This window comes from Uloborus diversus, chromosome 2, assembly GCF_026930045.1.
Source record: "Uloborus diversus isolate 005 chromosome 2, Udiv.v.3.1, whole genome shotgun sequence".
NCBI classification, from domain to species: domain Eukaryota; kingdom Metazoa; phylum Arthropoda; class Arachnida; order Araneae; family Uloboridae; genus Uloborus; species Uloborus diversus.
This window is the reverse complement of record NC_072732.1, coordinates 52,893,937-52,913,905: the sequence shown is the minus strand read 5'-3', so window position 1 is coordinate 52,913,905 and position 19,969 is coordinate 52,893,937.

Genomic DNA, 19,969 nt, shown 5'->3' with positions numbered 1-19,969 from the left:
ATTAAACTAACTTTCATAGAAATCTACCTCGAATATTCGAACCAACAGTGTTTCAATTTCTTAACAATGCACAATAAATATTTTGAGCCACTACCGCTCAAAACATTTATTGAATTTTCTAAGTCAATAAAGAAACAATTGAAGTGCTTGGTTTTTAAAACTACATTCTGAGACCTAAGATGGAAAAAAAAAAAAAAAAAAAAAAAAAAAAAAAAAAAAAAAAAAAAAAAAAAAAAAAAAAAAAAAAAAAAAACAAGAGTTTAAGAGTTTATTTAATGGTATCCGTTGACATCCATTTGACTGATATCTTATGGCTAATGGATTTTAAATTGAATTCAAATAGGCAGCTACCCTAACCTTAAATTTGTTCAAAATTACGATTTGTTTCCCCTTTTCTTTTGAAAATATTCGATTGAATTTTCTTTGTTGAAATTGAAAGCCTAATTTAAAAACTGCTTTTGCCTGTAGAGGATAAATATTCTTTTAAAATACTTTGGTAAGAAGATGATTTGTAATAAAATATAAATTTGCTTATTTACAACGCTTAAAAACTATTGCCATGCAACAATTTTTAGTGAAATGTACCAATGCTTTTGATTTTGTTAAAAAAAAAAAAAAAAAGTGGTATTAATCGGAGAAAATGTTCAGTTATTTTTAGATTATTTAGTTAAAATGTGGGAAAGGTTACACTTTTTTTAAAACTTAATAAGTTAGTTTTCGTTGATGAACATTGCAAAATAAATTTGGCCCGTAGAACGTTGTGCTCTTCCGCCCTGTGCGCCCTCAAACTAGTGTACCTTCGTTTTTTTCTTTTTTTTTTCACGCCCTTGAACTTATGCGCCTTCGTTTTTTTCCCCACCCGTTGAACTTATGCACGTGAGCGCCTCTTTTTTTTTGCCTTCTCAAACCTGTGCGCCTTCGCATTCTTTTTTTTTTTTTTTTTGCACCCTCAAAAATATGCGCCTTCGCTTTTTTATTTTTTTTTTGTGCCCTCTAACCAGTTAGCCTTCGCTTTTTTTGTGCCCTCTAACCTGTCCGCTTTCGCTTTTTTTACACCCTCGAAGATATGCGCCTTCGCTTTTTTATAAATTTTATTTTGCGTCCTCTACCCTGTGCGCCATCTTTTTTTTTTTGCTTCCTCGAACCTATGCGCTTCGGTTGTTTTTGTGTCCTCTGTGAAACCTTTGGGAGTCAAGGTTGGTGCCCTCTTGGGGGACCCCTGAATTAATGGCACATACGTGTTTTGTCATTACAAGGAACCCATTAATCAAAGTTGTTAGCTTCGAAATTTGAGAAATTAAACCAAGAAAAGGCATAAATGATAGCTAGGTTATAAATTATAAATTCAAATATTTAAATTTTGGTTCACTAGACGGCACTAAGTGATGCTTACTGTCGAGAAGAACTTAGTTATAAAATGTGGGGCAAAGTAAAATAGCGGGCAAAGTGAAATGGCGAAATATTTACTCTGCTTTTAGCACCATATATCTGGTAATAATCTAAGTATGTGGCAGCATATGTAGTCTATTACAAAAATACCAGCGAAGATTAAAGCATACGATACACAGGCAATTTTCTAAAATGGATACTCTTATTGTAGAATTTTGTTGTAAGTCAAAAAATCTTTTGGTATAATAAAATGATAAAGTTCTTGTTATTAACATTTTAAATATTAAATGAAAACTTTTAATGTATGGTGCAATATTTATTTAGTTAATACTCATTTCATTTGCATTTTAAATATTTTGTACAATAAGTTAAGTACATGCGAGGCAAAGTGGATGGAGCAAAGTAAAAGTGCTTATTTCGTTTACTCACTCAATCATTTTCTAAATCACTTACGTATTTATTTATTAGCTAATTCATTTGTATTCCTTCATTTAGTAATTCAATTATTTATTCCTTCATTCAGTTATTTTTTTATTCATTCACTCTTTTACTCAGTCTTTATTATTTTTTTCACATATAAATTAATTTATTTAATTATTCGTTAATTATTTTATTATCTTTTCATTTATTCATTGAACCTTTTATTTACTGATTCATTTGATCAAAAAAACTTTTTACAACCCAATATAAAATATTTCATTAGAAAAATATTTTAATTTCTACTTTACCCCATAAAAAAAGCGAAAAATTTCCATTTTTTTGGAAGAAGCAAATTTACTGCCAAAAATAAAAAAATACTGTTTTAGTGCAAGTGTTATTATACTCGTAAAATACAATGTTCTTTCTTTATTTACTGTAATTTTCAAAACAATGTTTCAATTTTTTCATTTTGAAAAAGCTTATTTATCTCAACTATTTTCTTTGCTCCACATTACCCTACTTCATGTTTCACAAACATACGATATAAATATAAATTTATTTTATGCTTAAAAATTTAAAGTTTTCCATTTGTTCTACAATATATATAAAATACCCCGCACTTTTATTTCTATGCACCCAATAAATTTTTCATGCTTTTTCAACTATCAACATTTTTCTTCTGATACGTTGAATAAATATTATCCTTTACATTGTGCTCTTATATATTTATATCTTATTCTGAAAACTTATCTCGAAGGATGACACCGATAAAATTTTACGACAGTGTCTTGATAATAAATTTTCGGAAAACATGTTTATGATGCATTTGCGCAAAGTTTACCAGAAATCAAAGATCTCTTTTATCGGTGATAGATATTTTTATGAGATTGTTCTAAACAATATTTCCGGGAAAGAAAATGGAAGAGTTTTGTTTTTTCCATAAAGGCTTTCATAGCTTAAAAGCCATAGTACATCTAAAAACTGGAGATTGTCTTTTTAGTTGACATTAAAAGTAACGTAAATAAAGTAATGGGTTGGAGATTTATAATGGTTATATATATATGAGGTTAATATACAATAAATATTAATGTTGCACACACATTTTTCATCTTACTTCAAAATATTTGTTGTAATTTTCGGACAAATTTTACAGTAAAAGCCCGCGTGACGAATTTAAGTTTATCAAAGAACGGAATGATTTTAAACTTACTGGTATTTCAACTACTCTTATGTTTTCCATAATATCACCAGCTTTTAAAATACAGGATATGAGAGCATCAAATTCCATTACATAGAGCGGTTCTCATTGGTGGAAGTTTGACCTTGACAATGTTTATTTCTGTTTCTGATAATCTTTATGGGGTTGATGAATGAGGGATTACTACATATTTTGTCCTGGCTAAAAATTACCATAATTTTTAAATTTCTAATGTATTTCATCGCACCTATGTTTCATATTTTTGCTATTTACCTTTTATAGCCGCCATATTGAATTTTGCCATTTTGACAAAAACGCTCAAGATTCAGCGTCTGGCACTCAACGGATTTGGAATCAGCAGGTCAAAATAGTATAGGACCAGTCAAAAAACATTATATATGTTCGAAAAAGAGGTAGACAGCCTTCTAGCTGGACTATCGTGCTGCCGATAAAAACGTTTGTGAGTCGGCTCAAAATAGTTTTTAGCATCAATAATACACAGCATTAAAAACATGTTTTAAGGAATGGATACATCACTAGAACTAAAAACTTGCTTTAAGGACTATTGATTCAAGAATTTTAAAGTTAAATGAATGAATTAATTCTGTGCGGTTTGTGGTAGATATTCCATTTATTTGTATTATAACTCAGTAACTTAGCCCCTCTGGTAACCCCCTGTAAAGTAAAAATGCTCCTAAATGTGGCGGGCTCCGATAATAACAATTTGTGCTAAAATTAAATAAAATAGGCTGGGAATATGTTTAACATGTTAATAATATACTAGTGATCGCCCAGTGGTCGAAATTCAACCACATTCATAAATGAATATTTGAGAAAACGTGTATGAATTTAACTTTTTCCAAAATTTTTATGTGACTCTTACTCATGTTTACTGCATACCTGGAAGCATACAATTTTTATATGTACACACAATAACAAACAGCAACATTTTTTTTTAAATTTTGCTTTTTGTCTGTTAATCTCAAAATAAATGGATGAAAGGGGATATTTCGGTAATGGGGTCGTTTCCGAAATTTTAAAAGTATTTTTTTTTGAAAGAGCATGCTTAAAAATAATAGGTTTTAAATTTTTTTAAAAAATAATTTGAAAAAAAAAAAAAAAAACACACAATAATTTTTTTGGTAATTATTTTAGTTGGTGCGCAGATTGAAATTCCTTTTTTACGCTTCTGCATATGGCATCAAAAGCGATGAAATGCTATTCACTGATGCCATTCACGTACAGCGCAAAATATCATAACCTGGAAACGCGGTTGACTGCAAAACGTAAACATTTAGTGCGGCAATGGAGTAGCGCGCCAAAGTACATCACTTGTTACGTCATAAAGAACACGCTTCATTTCCAAAATCGAACATTTAAAAAAAATAATAAAAAATAACTATCGGGAAAATAAAAAAAAATTCTGGCTTCGCGATATTTTTTTCTTGCTTATTTTATCAATTTCAGTGAATAAAAGTAGTACTTTTGACTGAAGAAAACAATCCCATTGAGAAATTGGTGCGGTCGTCAAATTCTTGGCTTGAATAATTTTGTTTTGGATACCATGTTGCTTCCCCATGCAAATAGATATTTCCCCACTCTTTGTTTACGTATGCAAAGTAAAAACATTTTTCGCGCTGGTATTGGAAACAAAAAAATTGACGCCAATGGATAAATATCGCCAATTATCCAATTTTCAAAATCTTCAGTATGAAATGAAGCATCAAAACTCAGTTTATACGTAAAACTTCTGTGTGAACAATATTACTTGTAAAACGTCTACTATTATTAAGTAATGAGTAAGTTGCTTCTTCGTCATTAGAAACATAAATTTCCAAGTATCAAATGAACGAACTCTACTCGTGGCAACATATAACTGTCCATTCGAAAACACTGGACGTCGCAATGATAGTATAATTTAAAAAAAATTATGATTGTTGTGTTTTATTTGTGTTTTATATTTGTGATTTGTTTATGGTTAAGGGCGGTGCATAACTGATGTCACACTTTTCAAAATTTTCAACCCTCTCTCCCCTTTGTCACAAAGTTTCGCACTTCACCATACCCCATCTTCCCTTTGTCACATGCCACGCTGTTTTTCATAAACGTTCCTGTTTAAAAAAGGCTCGCTGTAATATTCTACCGTACTACCCATTGTATGTCCCTCTTGTCATTTCGTTCCTCTCCCTTGTCACAAACTGAAACTATTTCGTGAACCCCACCTTAAAGCGGGACTTCATTCGTGGGCTGCTCTTGTTTTGTGGTAACCGTATGCAAATATATACTTCCTTACTCTTTGTTTAAATATGCAAATAAAATAAAATAAAATAAAATAAAATAAAATAAAAATCTCGCGCTGCAATTGGTGCCAAAAATATGACGCCAATAGATGAAGAGTGCTAATTCTCCAATTATTGAAATATTCCCGACTGAAATGATGCTGCAAAACTCAGATTATACGTAAAACTTCTGCATGAACAATATTTCTTCTAAAAAGTTTAATATTATTGAGAAAGTTGCCTTGACCTCTGCGATTAGAAATATAAAATTTCAAACAGTCAAATGAACGAATCCTACTTGCTACATTAAAAATTGTCCATTCAAAAACACTGGACCTCGTGCAATTTTATAAAACAAAAAATCGTGTTTGTGATTTGTTTACGGTTTAGGGGATAACTGACTAATGTACTTTTCAAATTTTTTGATCCCTCTCACCTTTGTCAGAAAGTTTCACACTTCAGAATACCCTATCTTCCCTTTGCCACATATCACACTGTTTTCATTAACGTTCTCATCAAAAAAAGGCTTGATGTCACATTCTCCCCATTGTATGTTCCTCTTGTCATTTATTTCCTCCCCCTTGTCACGAACGGTTACTATTTAATGAACCGCACCTTAAAGAGAGACTTCATTCGTAGTCAACTCTTTGCAAATAGACATTTCTCTTCAATTTTTGTACGAATGCATAAGAAAAATATTTCTCGCCTTGGCAATGGTGCCAAAAATTTGACTCCAATAGATAAAGTTCGCCAATTTCACAATTATGGAAGTCGCTTTGAATGAAATGATACTTCAAAACTCCTTTAGTATGTAAAACTTCTGTACAAACAATATTCTTTGTAAAAGTAGGCATGACCTTTGCTGTTAGAAATATAAAATTTCCAACAGTCAAATGAACGAACTCTACTCGTTTCAACATATATTTGTCCAAGAGAAAGCACTGGACGTGGTAATAATAAGCCAATTTTATCAAAAGTTTCCCCTTGATTAATGTTGTGATAGCAAATGCAGGTATTATTGGGAGCTGTGTTTTTTTTTTCTAAGTCCTCTCTCATTCCGTAAAATGATTTATTTAAATATTAAAATCGCGAAAAATAATAATAATAAAAAAAATAAATAAATAAAATAAAATAAAATAAATACCCGTACTTACTCAACAAGCCTCAATACTAAAAACAGATGCAAGAATTTCATTTCTTTACGCTCAAGCGAGAAATGGGAACACATAATATTATCCAGCAATTTCTTCACGCTAACTATGTCGCGTGAAAATGCAAATAAAAAGGAATTACCGCTAACTTATAAATGCTTCTAGCTCCTTTTCTAGTCATGTTAGTGGGTTTCCGTTTTTGATCTGTAAAACGGAGGGCCAAAGTTTTTAGAAATTGATTTCACGAGCTTTCCAATCATACCAAGCTCGAAGCACTAAAATGCATTTTTCGTATAGAAAAAGCGGTTTAAAAAATGAATTAAAACTTGATGTTTCACGCTTCACACAATGAATTTCAATAATGGAAAGGAGATAAAATTAACATTTTTGAGTTTCGCTTACTAAAAAACGCTTATAACTTCTTTTTCTAGTGGATTTAGGTTATTGGACCTTGGGCGCCCTGACAATTTCTTCGTTAGGAGTATTTTTAAAAGAGCAGTCCAACCATATCAAATTCGAAAAAATTCGATTATCCGTTCGCGTAGAAAGAGCCATTTAGGACGAAAATGCGTTTTAAATTAATATCTCCGTTAATTAGCGTTTGATTTCAAGTATTTTTATTGACACTAAAACTCGGCAACAGCTACTGAATGAAAGAATGAAGGAAATCGGTTCACAAACAGAGGAGAAATCGGTCCCGAAAGAAAACGACTCGCCTATTGATACCTGTATATATGAGGCAGTGAGAAGCAAAGGGATGTAAGTGGACATTTTCAAGTTTTGAATAAAACGCGTTTAAAGATAACGTCCTAGGTAGGCTTTCATTGATTTTTTTAAAAATCATGCTGTATAGCAGCACCTACCAGGGCTACTAGTACCATCTTTTGCCCCAAGAAAGAGGAGATGTTCACCTACCATGTGTACTGGTTATCTCTAAATTTTTAATTTTGCCACTTACATTCCTCTGCTTCTCACTGCCTCATATAGTACATATTATACAAAAAAAGGGTCTATACTCGCAAAACGCGATGTAGTTCTGATTGTTTAATATGTTGTTTCGGTGAGTTAGTGTAGTGAAAATCTAAATTTGCAGTTTTCATAACCCTGTTCTCGCTGCGTAATTCGCAAAAAACTGCGAAATTTTCGGACTTTTTTTAATTTGTAATTTATACCTCCTAAACTATCCAACTTTTGATACTAAATGTGCATACCTGTTTTAAAGCACATTAAATTTTGAACAATTTAAGCCCAAATCGCGTTCTGAACGACCAATAGTTTAGGAGATATCGTACTTCAAACATTGGCCATTTTTAGCGGAAAAAAAAATGCTTCGATCACATTCCACGCCAAATATGGACATGAATTCCCGCTATACTTGGGGGGAAAAAAACTGGACGTACTGTTACAGTACATTTAATTGGTTTTCATTTAAGCCAAAAATGAAGTCTGTAGATTTAATAGTTCTTTTACAATCGCAAAGCAAACAAATAATCGGAAGATTCGATTTTAGAAGAAATGAGACAAAACACTTCTCAAGACAATATGGAATATTCTATTCTAAAAAAGGGGCAAAAATGACATAATAAGACTCCAATGAGATGCGATTGTAAATTTCAAATGTTAATGGGGTCGTTTCCAAAGTTTTAAAAGTACTTTTTTTCTGAAAGAGCATGTTTAAAAACATAGGATCTGACTATTTTTTAAATAATTTGTTCAAGTTTAATATTTTAAAAAAACTACTTAAATCGCTTCACTTTCAGTATTTACGCTTCTGTCTATGACATCGCAAATGATGAAATGCCATTCACAGAGCAAAATATTTAATTCGCATCTTTACTCACGTGTATTGGCAACGATATGGTTGATAGCAAGCGTAGAGCGCAATTTTAATTCGCTTCTTGATTATCATAACGTGGAAAAGCGAAAGAAAGATGCGCCAAAGAGCATCATTTGTGACGTCATCAAGACCACGCCTTGTTTGAAAAATTAGACATTTTAAAAAATATTTAAAAATTAACTGTTAGGAAAAAATAAAAGCATTTTCTGGGTCCATGTTATTTTTTTTTTGCTTATTCTATCGATTACAGTGACAAAAAGTACTACTTTTGACTAAAGGAAACAACCCCATTGTGTTGTTTTTTTCTGAAATAAATTAGATTTTTTCATGGTTCTGTCTCAGCCAATATCCATTAAAAGCAAAACGACTGTCAAGATGTTTCCGTTTTGCAAAGCTGCTTGACCTTACCAACGTCCGGTGGCTTTTAAAAGGTTGACAAATGATTGCTCCACAAAACCTTTTGTGTAGTGAAAGATTGTTTGTGTTTAAAACTGAAATAATACTTTTTTAATTTAAAAAATAGGTCTGACCGGGTACTTGGTATGGTACACAGTGAGACCATCTTAATTATTTTCACACAAAAATAAAGTAATAATTTATACTCTCGTTTTCTTTCTTTTGTACATTGATCGATTCTGTTAAATGTAAACGTACCCCTAATGTAAATGTGTCTCTGACAATTTTTTCCTGACTCCGTGAATTTCCCTTAGCAATTTGACATCTACAAATAAGATTTGATTATTTTAGCTTAGAGGAATTTTTTTGACTTTAACAAACTGTGTCTGGGAGAGTTAAATACATTCTGAAGCACAAGTCTTCAGCTTGGGTTCCGTCGAATCCTTGGGTTTCCTGGAACTTGGACATCCACATAAAATCACTATTTGCTTAAACTAAAAACCAAATTTTTGGTAAAATTCTATTTTTTTTTAAAAAAGAAAACGATCATATTCTTAAATACGGTATGTTTGCAAAAATGAATTAAGTGAATATTTTATTTTTTGCCTTTGTTTATTATTGATGTAATATTTTTTTGAAAACCAGCAAAAAAAAAAAAAAAAATCATTCATTATTTAATTAAGATAATATTATTGGGTAAAATATACAAGTTTAAAGAACAATTTTGTAAGTTTCAGTATCATCAAGCTTTGCTATCCTAATTTTCTGTTTTTTGATCAAGAGGTTCCATCCATTAAGAAAACTGTACACAACGGATGCTTCCCAAAGAGTAAAAGGTTGAATATTCCCTGCTCTAGGGATTCAGAATATTTAGTACATATTGAACTTAAATATTTTTTTGAGAAAATTTAGTAACTAAAAAAAAAAAACAAAGCAAAACGATAATCCACTGTAAGGTCATCATTAGTTATTTCATATTTCATTAATTAAATATGCATCATCATCAACTTCCATCTTCATTAGAATACTGGAAAAGGAAACAAATGGTCAAAAATTCGTAAAGTTATCTCCGAAACATCCTTAATTTCTTAACTCAGAAGTTTTCACATTTCCTTCGTTCATGGAGTTTATGCTTTCTAAATAGGGGAATTCAAAGTAGTATTTATGTACGGTAACAGAATGAAATTTGATTTTCAGTGATATATTTTGATCCTGTAGTCGACTCGTCAAAGCATTTAAAAACAAGTTAAACCCCTCATTTTTTGCACCTTTTTGGAAAAAATTTTGTTAAGCTAATGCTACGAGATTTCACTTTGGTTCGTGTTTTTTCCCGCGCTGTTCTTTGTAAAATGTGACAATTATTAACAAGCGTTGGCACCACCCTGTTAGATCTATTCTATAAATGTGCGCGAAGATCCAGCAGGGGCTCAAAGATTTATTCCATTTAGGGCTGGGCGATATCAGAATTTTAATACCGCGATATATCTCTCTCAAAATATCGATATTTTCGATGTATCGATATATTTAGGTCGTTAAATTCAACATTTTATGAGGGGGGGGGGGACTGCAAAACCTATTACTTAAGTATCTGCAACAGAGAAAAGCTATAGGTCATCTTAGTGAATAAATATTTTAGCAATTTATTCTAATAATATTGCTACAGGAAGGATTCTCATGTGTTTGTATCAGAGGATAAGGGGGGGGGGATCATGAGACAGATTATACCACAGAAACGTTTGGAGAAATTACTTTAGAAGAATTTAAGTCTTTTTATTAGTGGGTCGCAATTCTTGAGGGAAAAGGGGACTTGGTGAAATTGAGGAGTGCCCATCGCAGTCGAGGGGAATGGGCACCTCTAGTTACATCATCTGCATATTAAGATATGCTACAGAGAAACGCCATTGGACATCTTGGAAAAAGAAAATATTCCATCAAGTTATTCGAATAATAACAAAGCAGGCGTGCCCATTGGGGGAGGGGGGTCTTGATGCTTAGTATACAATTGAAATTATCAGAGAAGTTATTTTAAAAGGAGTTTAGTCTTTTCAATAAAAGGTCGCGTTTTGGGGGAAGCGTGATAAATTTGAGGAGGGGAGGGGGATTATTGTTGACGCCCAGTACAAGTGAGTGGTGTCGTCGCAGTTGGGGGAATGCGCTTCCCTAACTATATTATTTGTATATTGAGATCTGCAATAGAGGAAAGCTAAATATTAAAGTAGTTTTATCCAAATAATAATTGTTAAAGCAGGGATATGCTCATGGGAGGGGGGGGGGGCATGAGACAGGCTATGTAACTGAAAGAATCAGAGATGTTATTTCCAAAGGATTTAGCCCTTTTTTTTGAGGATCTTGTTTTTCTTGGGGGAGGGGGAGTTTGGGAAAATTGAAGGGGGGGGGGGGGCAACGCACTTGGATTTATTGGCGCGCCTAGCTGCATGATCTGCAGTAGAGAAAAATCGTCCTTAATCTTGATCCATAAATATTTCAGTAATTTATTCTAATAATAATAGCTGAAGTATATAGAAGTATATAGAAGTATACAGAAGAAGACTGTTAGGCAAGAGACGACTGTATAAACCATATGGACATCAATGTCAGTTAGAAAATTGAAACGACGGTCAAACAAGAAGGTTTTTGTCCAACTTTCATAATAACAGTTAGCTGACAAATCCGCTAATAATGAAGTTGTTGGAAAACGAGACAAATATATATACGCTCCGATCTTTAGGTAATGTTGACGTTGATATTGCGAAGACGGCTATCATCAGATGGCAAAATTCTTCGGTAGCTATCATTTGGGAGGAAGTTCTTCTGGTCGTTCTCTTAATAGCCAAATCCCCCACTGATCACTACACTCTGCTGCCAAAATGTACCAGAAATCTAAAATTATAAAACATGTATCAAAGATATATCAACAGTTCTTCTTCCCCTGAATCCATTGAGGCTGCTGGAGTCATATGTGTCTCTCATGGTATGGTGCTCTAGCAACAAAAAAGTCCCTCAACGAGTTCCGTTACTGATCATTTATCAAAGTAGCTGCAAACATCAAGACTGATCTCTAACTCTGCCGTACTACCAGGTACACCTAGGGCCGAATCTACCTTCAAGCCGCCCCTAGGCAGATTTGAAATCTGTCGCCCTCTTCCACTTAAGTGATTTATCCAAGGTAAATTTTAATACTGAAAAGCAATTATTTTGACGAGGCTTTAATTTTCACGAGCCCGTAGTAATAGGGAAAATTTAAGACTCGCGAAATATTTCAACTTTTTGTATTATAATCAAATTTTGATTCTGTTAATGATAAATTCACAAAATATTCGAAACGCGAAATCACCGATAGCTTTACTTTTCGTGAAAACATACATGTTTTATTCTTTACTAGTGGTATCCGCACGGCTTTGCCCGTAGTAGAAAATTAAGAGGTCGTTTGGTTCGCCTGTATATTTACAAATAATGGATGATAAATTTCTCGCCAATTGGCTGTGTTCATTTGCTCGCCCATGCTACGGTTCCACGTTATGATAACTTCGCTTTCTACTCTTCCACGTTATGATAATTTGCTGGGTAAAATGTTCTTAAAATTGGAATAGAGAAAGAACAAAATCAAATTTTCGAAAAATCGCTTCGAGGTGCACAACCTTAAGCTACAAACTAACTTTGGCCAAATTTCAAGAAAATTGCCCGAACGGTCTAGGCGCTATGCGCGTCACGAAGATCCAGATATCCAGGCAGAGACCCAGATATCCAGACAGAGAGACTTTCAGCTTTATTATTAGTAAAGATACTTCTTATAGTCATGTAGTGCATGCACCCCATGTTTTTCCTTTTAAATATTACAAGTATTTTGATTGCTATTAAAATTCGCAATCACAAACTTTTCAGGCAATCTGTAAGGCATGTTGAATTTCTATGGGGCTTTATACACAAGGCTTAGAGTTTTTTTTAATATTATTTTTAGTTCGTTTCAAAAGCGTGATGATTTCAAAAACTAATTATTACAATTATATTCTGCCTTGCAGTATTTGTGTGTTTGAAATTTTGCATTCGATTTTAAACACTTTCATAAGACAGCGACAACGGCATTTAAATTGACAAAAACAGAATTTAGTTCATTTTTTCGTTTAAAAAGTAACTGCACGAAATTAACTGAGCAATAAAAAACACCGTAATTTCAAAACATTCGGTTCATTTACTTAAAAAAAAATATTCAAATAACTATCAAATTGTGGCGTTTTAAAGTGTTATCTTTCGTAAATAAACAATACATATGAAAAATTAAAAAAGTATTTTAATTCGTTCTACAAATAATAGGTTAACTCACCTACTGCGCGGAAGTAATAATCCCAAATTACTTTCCAATTCTTTAAACATTCAAGTAATGTTTCGTGATGAACACTCCTAAGGGTATAAAGGAATAAAATGCTCTTTTTTAAACGCCTGAAGCTCTCTTCTTGATGCGCTCCGGAAGGACCTTCTTTGAGTTAAAGGGAAAGAAATTCTTGGAAGATATAGATCAAAGTACATGCTTTCTATAGAAGAGAGTTTCCCAAACTGTGGTCTGCGGACCTCAAGGGGTCCGCGAGTTCATGCCAGGGGGTCCGTGGTGCTATCCAGCTAAAACGTTAAATATAATTGAGATTGAACAACGAGTAACGATATTTCAATTCAAAAAGAAAGCACATTTATGAGGAATAAAAGAGTTATTGCTTAAGTACATGCAGAAAGCAGCAGCCTCCCCCATTTCCCGGAAACTCTCTGGAGTAAACACACTACACATTAATTAATTTTGTGTACATGACTACGTGTTACAAAACTATATTAAGTAAAATGCAAACATTGAGGCACATTTTTACAACTGAGATATTATATTTCAAATAAAACCTTTTCTTTCCTAATTGAATTTCAAATAGAATTTTATTTCCATGATAACTCAAGATAATAATGTAAGAAATGAAAACCAGATAAGAGCTCTGAAAAATATACAGAACAATGAATAAGAAAATTTAAAGGAAGAAAAAACCGTAAAAACGTATTAGAAAAAAATAATTTAAGTGTGTCAGATCAGTTATTTTTGCTCGCGCGGGAAGGGGGGGGGGGGGGGGTCCGCGAAGTTCGTAATTTTTCCGGAGGGGTCCGTGGAGGTCTAAAGTTTGAGAATCTCTGCTATAAAAGATGTACTCCGTCCCTGCCGCAAGCTAAAACTGAAACTGATCGCCTTGACCTTCGGCGGCCCTGTTAATTTTCCCCTTTACTATAATTAAATATTAAATTACTGATTGAAGAATACAAATTAATTTCTTGAAATTTCAAACACTCACCCATCACACAGATTGTATATTTTTGAGTTAGTATTTCAATTTCTCCGTAATTATGTCCCGTATTTCCGTTTCAAATGATATATCGGACGGATAGAAATCTAAGTATCGTTACCGCGGTAATAGATATATATCGATATATGACGATATATCGGTATATCGCCCAGTCTTAATTCCAACTATAACAGGACAAATGCTGAAACAGATCGAAGTTCATGAATTAATAATCGACAATTTACGAATCGAATAATTTGAGAAGCTTGTCTTAAAAAAAAAAAAAAAAAACCACCTTAAAAAGATATGAGGAAGAAATATAAACTCAAGATGAAGTCTTTTAAATAGAATTATTGCTCATGTCGAGGAAAGTAAAAGAAAAAAAAAAAAAGAGAAAGAAACATGGATTTCAACCATGAAAATAGAATTCAAATTTTTCTCCACACATATAATTGAATAAAACATGACTGGTATTCAGTCGGATGGAACATTTTGAACAAAATGGTCTGGTTACTTCTTTTTTCTTAGACAAAAAAAGCGTCGAACCGTCTTGTCGTTTTTCGTACAAGCTGCACTTGCATAAAAGCGAAGAAGTTTTTAATAATATACCCTTGAGAAATCAAATCTTTTTGCAATTGGATCAACGTCAAGATTTTTTAAAATAAATTATTCCCATTTTCACTTGAAAAATTTCGTAAGCCGTACTCTTATGCTTATCTTTTTGACTAAACATTGGACTATATTTTAATATTCTTTCTTTGCTTGAGACATTGCATTTTTTTAGTTCTTTGTGTGCTTTTTTAAAGCAAAAACAGTATTTCGTAAAGCTGCGTATTAGTACAGTAAAAATAGGGGTCGGACCCAAACATCCAAAAAAAAAAAAAAAAAAGCTAAACCTGGTGCAAATTGTTTATTACCCTCCCAATAAGAACAGGTAAAAAGTCCCACCCCATTAGGCGTCGGGTTTTGGAATGGGGGGCATCTAAAAATTGCCGTTTTGGGTATTTTTCCAGAATTTTTAGAGCAAATTTAAAGTGGGAATAATATGTTATACTAAATTTAAAAGCATGAAATTAAAGGTGTTTGACCCCCAAGAGGGATGATATAACTCGCCAATGCTACAGAGCCCCCCTATCCCGGTAAAACGAAGCAGTACCCCCGAAACCCCCTCCATAAATTTCATATGGAAACTTTATGTTATGCTAAGTTAAAGTTAGAAATCGAGTGTGTCCATCCTCCAAGATCGATGGTGCACCTCCTCTCAAAGCTACAGCATCCCCCCTCCGCAAAATAAAATAAATCCTCACCCCCCCTTTTATTTCAATTAGAAGTATTATTTCAATCAAATCTAAAATGCATTAAATCAGGACTGTTCACCTCATAAGAACAGTAGCTCACCTCCCAAAACGAAATTATATACTAAAATACTATCCCTCCCCCCCCCGCCCCCTCTGATGGTGCACATTTAACTAAATGGCCAGAAAAATTACGCTGAACTGTGTTTTACTTTCAAATGACTTCTTCTAAGCTTGTAACAAAAAGTCTTCGTTATCAAAATGTTTTTTGGAATCTAGATCCTCAGCAAAATCGTTATTGTTGCAGATATGTCTAACACAGTTTGTGCATATAATTGAGCACTTCAGTGCACTTTCAGACTTTTCAAACATTCACTATATCCAATGTACCTCTCAGTGCAAGCACAAGATTTGAGACGCAGAAAGTCTTCTAGAGCAGAAGGCTTGGCTGTTGTAATAGGACGCACATTATATTTCTGTGGTGCTTTCTTTGCATCCATCAAAAATGACATTAGCTTACCATACTTACAAGTTACCTAACCCTGCATTGCTGGCATATTTCCTTGAAGCTTACAGATTATTACCAAAAAAATGATCAAGCAGGTATCTCCTATCTATTACATATGAGGCAGTGAGAAGCAAAAGGGATGTAAGTGACAAATTAAAAATTTGGAGATAAACAGTATTAAATGGTTGGTGAACCCCTCCTCTATCTTGGGGCAAGAGATGTTTCTAGTAGACCTGGTAGTTGCTTCTATACAGCATGATTTAGAAAAGAAAATCAATGAAAGCCTATCTAGGATTTTATCTTTAAACGCGTTTTATTCAAAACTTGAAAATGTCCACTTACATCCCTTTGCTTCTCACTGCCTCATACATGACACCAGCTGTTCGTTCTGTGATGGTGGATGAACCTTTTGCTTCAGATAATAGCACTTTAACGATACAAGATTTCTTCCCTTCTGAAACCAGATTCATCGAATACTGATGGAGGATCAGCGCATAACTCGCACCAGAAGTTTTTAACAATTTGTTATTCCATCTTTACAGATAGTAACTACTCTCGTAACAGAAGCTAAAGACATAACTGCTTACCTCCTTTACAAAGAAATGCCACAAAATTGTTTGCCTTCAATATCCTTTGATGCTACTACCCGAACGTTAAAGTTCTCATCGCAACTCACCTTATAATCAGCGACCAATACCACTACCAACTTGAGAGGTAGGAAACTTCTGGGGGCTTTAGAAACGGATTGTGATTTCCAAACTGGGAGACTAAAAGCTGTAAATATTTAGCATTCTATTGTTGTATTGCTCATTGCTCTCATCAAGACTTGTTCTATCGTTGAATCACTACAGGTTCTAGACCACCTGAATTTGTCACTGCGTTGCATCGTTGGATAGCTGATATTTTAGCTGATGTTTGATATGATCAATTTTTTTTATTGCATAATATACTCAAAAGTTTGAGATAGTGTTGCAAGTATATGTCTGCATATTTAGCATAATTCACATAACCAGCTGCGTAAAAGAGAGGTAGCTCGGTGTTTGCAAATGAGAACCCCCACCGACTTAGAGGATGCAGAATTGCAGCATTGCCCGTCTCACTGTTGGCAATTTTGGTTTGTCCCCCCTTACGATGATGGCAAAAGATTTTAGAAAAGTTGAAGTAAGTTAATCAAGAAGAAATAGGGAAACTTTGGTCAGTTTGGACTTTTTTTATGCTGCAGAGGAATTTTGTTTTCCAGCGCTCTAAACAGTTTAATAACTTCAAAGACAAATAATGTGGTTACTGAGCTCGCTTAGATCTTTTAGAATTATCATTCTGACACTACCATATCATTGTGTGGCATTTTGTACTTCGGAAAAGTTTAAATCAGGGAAATTTTTTTCGCGAACTTCACTGCATCAGTTGATTTTAGAATGTAAATTCAGGGTCACCCCCCCCAAGCGATGGCGCACCCCTTAAGTGTGACGGAGTATCCACCCAGAATAAAAACCCTCAAAAAAGAAGGAAATAGACCTTGAAAAAACTGCCTTAAAAATTCCAATGACGCAAAGCTACTCCATAACCCCTCCCCCATTTCCCACCCCCCGCCTGTGCACCACTGTTAATTGGAATTTTTTTCTGTAAGAGTTTATTATTTTACTATTATAGAGTGGTTTCTGCGAGGTTTGAGAATTATTTTTAAGTAATAGAAATTATTTTTATTTAAATAGAGGATTATTTCGTCCCCCCCCCTTCCCCCCAAAACCCGACGCGCAAAGTGCTGGGACTTTTTACCCCTTCTTGCTGGAAGGGTAAGAAGTAATTTGCAACAGGTTTCACTTTTTTTTTTGGATGTTTGGGTTTGGCCATTTTTTGGCCTAATTTTACTGTACTAATATCAAACTTACGCAACCTGCTTTATTTTCCACAGAACTTTATATTTTCCTTAAAATCTAGGTGTATCTACATTCAGTTTTCAAAAGTGAGAAATCAGAACAGAAACTTTAAGTGATTTAATTAGATTTTAGAAGAATGTGTCCTCAGAAGTCAGTCAGTTTTTAGAAGGCGTCCATTTTTCTATTACCTCGTCGGATGCGGTTAGTAGGGGTTCGGATGATTAGGCGTCTACCTCACTCGTCTATCAATTTATTAAAAGAACTATCCGCTATTTGCAATGAAGTTCATCTCCGAAACATTCTATTAACAGGGTGTATGTCATTGTGGAAGTCAAAATTCATTTTATGAAATAAGACGGGTGAATTTACGAAATGTGATGAACCCACTAAGGCGGACAATGATTACCATAGAGTCGCATTCTACTGTGGGATGCGGAAAAAAAGATGAGTATTCTTATATGAACTTATACTTGAACTTTGAGAAAGCCAATGAACGACAGCTCTTTAATCGACTCTTTAAATGTTCATTTGCTCTCAAAAAGAAAAAGTCTTTTAGGGTTAGGTCAGGTGAACGAGAAGGTCATACGATATTTTCACAACATGCGATGCATTAGGTGATGTTTACGAAATGTCTGCCTGCAGAAGAAATAACAAATCACTCTTCTTTTCACTGAAAAGTTGCATACAGCAAATACTTTAATCTAATTCAAGAGTTGACGATACAAGCGGTTACTTGTTCAATTTTTATTCTAAACACACTTTTCGGCTCTGTTTTGTCTTCCTTACAGGTTGGAATTCAACCATACGTTAAGTTGCTGTTACTTTTATTTGAATAAATACTATCTCGCCTCTTCATAAAAAACTAAGAATAAAAAACTTATACTCGTATGAGCATTTTTGAATATATTTTAATTTTCAGATTAAGGAAAGCTCTTAGTATATTTTGTTTTGAACCGACACTCGAAGCAGTTAACGTACTTCGCTTTTGACAAATGTTTCCAAAGGAAATATGTTTTATTCTTATTTTTGATTCTTACTTGTTCTTTAGATCGAAAAAAACAAAAACAAAAAGGCAAACAAGCACATACGCACACACACAAACACACACTGGAAAGAAGTCAGATCTTAGGCTTGCACAAGAAAGTTTCGCGGTAATCCCGGATAGAGTTCAGTCTATTTGATTCTAGATTAAAGACATAATGTAAGAGCACAGATGTATTCTTTCACTAAGTGCTTTTTTCGTAACAGTTTTCTTAACTTTTCCTTCTCCGAACCATTAAGGATTACTTGTAATTTAATGTTATAAAATACATTAAAATATCTGATATGCAATATACTGTCCAATGTGTTAGGTAAAAATAGTGTAGTTTATATTTCTTTTAAATATTCAATATTAAGAAGAATATTGAATATTTATTATTCTTCTTAATATTGAATATTTAAAATTTCGAGGAACCCTTAATTTTTTAATTTAAATATTCTAATTAATATTAATTAAGGTTTCTATTTAAAATCTGGGGAGGGGAAAGTGCTATTTACTTAAAAAAAATGAAGAAAAATAGCATATTTGTTAAGAATTCACTGCGTCGTTTTTGGAAAAAAAAAACTTTTTAGGAATTTCTATATTGTTTTAGAAAAAATAAAGTAAATATTAGAAAAATTTAAGCTGAAAATTACAAGAGATGTATATATTCTTAAAAAGTTGGCATAGAGATGCGGTGCACATTTTGGAAATATGTGAATTTTTTTTATTAAATATTTCAAAAAATTGTGATGCTGTTTTCAGTTCCTTTTTTTCGTTTTACAGGCTGAATATCTGCAGCGCCATCAACTGGAGTATTTAGAAACTAAAATCAGGAACTGTGGGATTAAAAATTTATAAAGCTATCACATAGATCTTTTGAAAATTTCTTACAGGTCATTTACAAGAACTGTAAGGGCAGTTGTCATATTTTTCGCCCACACGAAGCGCATAGTGTTTACTTGATGTTTTTGTTTTGTTTTGTTTTGTTGTTTTAATTGCTGTTTGAGCAAGATTGAAACATATGGCAGAAAAAGAGAAGGTTTTCTGGAGGGACTGATGAGGGGTTTTTCCATAAATGATGTCACACCCTTTTTCAACGTTTTTGACCCCTATCCTCTCATTGTCACAACATGTTAAATTCATCTCAACCCCTTCAGCCCTTTGAGTTATTTTACACAAACATATTCTTATAAAAAATATAAGATATTACTCTTATTGTTACCACCTTCCTCCTATAGTCACATATTATCGAAACGCCTCCCACTCGAAACGTGACAAGCAATTTA